Below are 4,322 nucleotides of genomic sequence, written 5' to 3'. Positions count from 1 at the left end.
AAAAAAAAAAAAAAAAAAAAAAAACTGCAACTTCATCTTTGGGGATTATTAAACTTATTTTGGGTAGAAGCACTCAGTGTTTGAGAATTTGTTTGATGTTGCGAAGAATTGATGGCAAACAGATTCTCATATTCAATTTTGCTTGAGTTGAAAGCATAATGAGCAAATCTAGGTGGTAGCATGCTTGATATTGATTTGAACTAGGAAACTTCTATATACTTGGATGGGAATTTCTCTGTGATTTGAGTTGGGAGAGTGGTTGTTAATGGGTTTTGAATTATATATAGAGTGAGAAAGACTAGGTGAGAACGAAATAATATCAAAACAGGAGTCTGCTAGTCCTACTTTATCCAAGGATCTCGTGGACTTGCCAAATTGGTTGGAACATACTTTTTTTCTCATTTGGCCTGACTTCTGGTAGCAAAGACCCACTAGTTTGAGTGGAAGATAATAGAGTAGATAACAAGTGGTCTAGGAAAACAGAAAGCCAAAAGCTGTGACCAAGAATATAGATAGACCAAAAAGGAAAACCATTTGATGAGAAACTTTTGATCACTTGTTCCGCATCACTGGCCCAATGCATAGCTAACAAATTAGACCACCACGAAAGTACATTAGATACTCGACTATGTATCATAAATTTCCTTGGTTCTCATGTGGGCACTTCCAATCCTACCTAATTAACTCTTTCACTAGTAACAACATCACAACTTTACTGGTTTATATCCATTGATGCACCACCAAACAGGAATTTGCGTATCCTACTACATGAAATTATCTGCCCTAAGAAACAATTATATCTCGACCTACAAACACTGTACTCAACCTCAAGTGTTATTGAATCAAGCTTGCACAATTTTGATGTTATCACATTATGAGGTTAATCCAGAACTTGAGACTAGTAATTTTTCAAAAAAAATCATTAGCCATGGAAATGGACTTTCGGCATCTTAATTAATTGTTGAAGAAGAGGTGCTTGATTCATGCATAGTTTCTTATTGTTCTTAAAAGAATCTCATTTAATGTTCAAATACCCACTCATTTTAAGCAAACATTGTAGGTCAGTTTTCATGTGAACTTCACATAGGCTTGTTCCAAATAAAAAATAATAAAAAGGAAGAAGACATAATTCCACAATCATGTATATTTTTATCCACATATGTCTATAATCTAATCTCCTTGTAGTTTAGATTCATTCAATTTGTTTTGTGGGACTTCAAATAGCTGTATTTATATGTTGTGTCAAAGGCTTACCTTCCAAGTTTGGTTTTGTTCATGTCTTCAGCCGGATGGTTTATATTTTTTAATCAGATAAATCTTCAATTCATTTAGACCGAAAAAATTTGTGCCATTTAATGAGTTTTCTCCATGTTGTATGTTGGCATAGCACAAAATGAGGTGAATGGTTGAGATGTCCTAGATGTCTTAGGCATGTCTTTAACAAGAGTGATGGCTATCGCTTCCCTCTTGTTGTGACAATGGCTTACCTTCCAAGATTAGTTTTGTTCTTGTCTTCATCCAAGTGGTTTTGATTTTTTAATCAGATAAATCTTCAATTCATTTAGACAGAAAGGATCTATGCCATTTAATGAGTGTGCTCCTTGTTCTATGTTGGCATAGCACAAAATGAGGGGAATGGTTGAGATGTCTTGGATGTCTTAGGCATGTCCGTAACAAGAGTGATGACTATTGCTTAAGGTATGTGATTAACATAATAAACGAACTATCACCAAGCCACAATTTTCTACGCAAATGGGTCCTCCATGGGTTTTCGGTGACTGATATCTCAATATTAGTTCCCAAGTAGCTGAAGATTATTACCTAGACAGGATCATGCAATACAGTAGACTTCACAAGCACTTGCCTCCTAGTTGGCCCCATTCAAACATATCTAGCACTCATTTCTTAAAGCAAGCTATTACCCACATCACCCTTTTCAACTTACATACATGATTTTGAATCCCCATGCAACTTGCATCTCAAACTTTCAACCAGTCACCAAGCTTTCTCTCTAGCTGTTGTGCAACTTCAAGGTTTTTTCAATTAAAAATTATTCGAATTCCTCTTGTGGAGAACAAACCTGTGAGTTTTCATTTGGCGAAAATTGTAAATATTGTGCTAAGTCTTAGACTTTCTTCTCTAACAACAAACCACGGATCTTCAATAGTCTGGAAAGATTATTGTGCAGTTTACATCGGACAAAGTCAAGGGAGCAGTTTGTGATTCCAGTAGCTTACTGTAATCAACCATTTTTCAGGGACTTACTAAGTCGAGCCAAAGAAGAATTTGGCTACAGTCACCCTATGGGATGCTTCACTATTCCCTACATCGATGGTACATTCGTTGATCTCATCTCCCAATTGAATGAGTCCTGAAATAAGATGTATTTGTTAGACATGGCCTAATAAACTAGATAGTACCATTCTTATATATGCTCTTTTGTAGGTGGAGATAAAAGAAATGCCTCTCCCAATGATGTATAGAGAACTTCATATTCTAATTTTAGAAAATGAAAACAATTCATTCCATGCAAGGTCTTCTCTTTTTTTTCTTCTTTTGCATAAGGGTTATTTACTTTTCTTTTCTGTTATAAACACATATTATAGCCATTACACTTCATGGACTCGACTTGAAAATAGAAGTATTGATAATCTTCATTTTTATAGTGACACCTCTCGGGGCCTAGACCTTCCCAAATACATTTTGTTTTGTACATAAGGTACTCAACTATGCACAACTAATTGTTTTTAGTTCTCATATAAGCATTTCAAATCCTCTTTGATTCTTCCATTAGCAACATTATCACTACTCAAGCGGTTCGTATCTATTGGTGCTCTACGAAACAGGAAGTACGTTTTCTACATGACATGTCTTCCATAAGCAACAATTTTTATCTGGTGTACCAACACCGTACTAAACCTTGAAAGTTGTCGGAGTAAGCTTGCACCATCTTTGATGTTTTTATATTCTTCAGTTAACCGACTCTTGAGAATGATGATATTTCAAAAGAAATACTCTTGGAAATGATTATTCTGTATCTTTATTAATTTTTGAAGAAAAGATGCTTGATTCCTATGTAGATGCTTATTCGATTTAAAAAGAATCTTATGTAATATGCCAATATCCACTCATTATGAGTAAACAATGTAGGTCAGCTTTCATGTGAACTTCACATAGGCTTGTTTGAAACACACTAAAAATAAAAATAAAAAAATAAAACAAGAATACAAAAGTAGGTTCTCACAATCTGCATCAAGAACAGTAGATTTTTTTGCTACTTCTGACTGTGATCTACCTTACTGTCTCATTCAGGTTCATCATTTGTGGGACTCCAATAGCTGTACTGATGTATCACAAAGGCAAAGACTTAGCTGCCATGTTCGGTTTTGTTCTATTTTCAGCCAGATACCTTAGAATTTTTTTTAAAAAGTTAGATTTATATTCAATACATATAGACAGAAATAATCTATGCCATTAAATGGGTCTCCTGTTGTATGTTGACAAGGAAAAAAAAAAAAAAAAAAAAGGGAAATGGTTTTCATGTTTCAGGCATATCTCTAACAAAAGTCATGAACTTGCTTATGCTACGTGCTTAGCATAACTAACAAGTTTTTACTTTGGCCTCAATTTTCAGCTAAAATTGGTCCTTTACTGGCTGATTTTCCCAAGAAGTTTGGTGACTTTGTTTACCCAATATTATTTCCTGAGTTCCTGAAGATAATGGGAGACAGGACCATGTGATACAGTATACTTCACAAGTACTTGCCTTCTGGTTGGTCCCATTCAGAGATTTCTCACCACTCATTTCTTAGAGCAAACTATTGCCCACGTCACCATTTTTCTTCTATATATATACTTGTTTTTAAGACCCAAGCAACTCAGATCTCAAACTTTCAACCACCCACAAAGTTTTCTCGTTCTCTCAATTGCTATTGGGAAACCTCAAGTTTCTTCAATTCTAAATTCTTTTACTTTCTGTTCTGAATAACAAAACCATGGGTTTTCGTCTGGAAAAAATTGTAAATGCTGTGCAAAATCTAGGACTTTCTTCTCTAGCAACAGACCAAGGATTGTCTGTAGTCCGGAAAGGCTATTGTGCAGTTTATGTAGGAGAGAGCCAAAGGCGGTTTGTGATTCCAATAGCATACTTGAATCAGCCATTTTTCAAGGACTTGCTCAGTGAAGCTGAAGAAGAATTTGGTTACAATCACCCTATGGGAGGTCTCACCATTCCCTGCAGTGATGATAAATTCATTGATCTCCTCTCTCATTTGAATTAGGCGTGAACGAGAATATTAGTTAGACAATCTTGTAGATTAGAT

At 35.2% G+C, this 4,322-nt stretch overlaps 1 long non-coding RNA gene across 5 annotated transcripts in view; it reads left to right on the top strand.

Annotated features, from left to right (window-relative positions):
* LOC111451403 overlaps positions 1-4,322 on the top strand; it is a 6,628-nt gene extending 2,306 nt beyond the window's left edge. Inside the window, exons 3-7 of one of the 5 annotated variants that reach the window (XR_002711978.1) lie at positions 2,258-2,534; positions 2,667-2,719; positions 2,847-2,935; positions 3,313-3,378; positions 3,635-4,322. This is a non-coding gene — a long non-coding RNA (uncharacterized LOC111451403). Of the gene's footprint in view, positions 1-2,167; positions 2,535-2,666; positions 2,720-2,846; positions 2,936-3,312; positions 3,549-3,634 lie in introns of those variants that run through there. The other 4 variants (XR_002711979.1, XR_002711977.1, XR_002711975.1 and 1 more) reach the window with 4 other exon arrangements.

This window comes from Cucurbita moschata, unplaced genomic scaffold (assembly GCF_002738365.1).
Source record: "Cucurbita moschata cultivar Rifu unplaced genomic scaffold, Cmos_1.0 Cmo_Scf00013, whole genome shotgun sequence".
In the NCBI taxonomy this organism is placed as follows: Eukaryota; Viridiplantae; Streptophyta; class Magnoliopsida; order Cucurbitales; family Cucurbitaceae; genus Cucurbita; species Cucurbita moschata.
The sequence above is the reverse complement of the archived record's forward strand: the minus strand, read 5'-3'. Positions and strand labels throughout refer to the sequence as shown.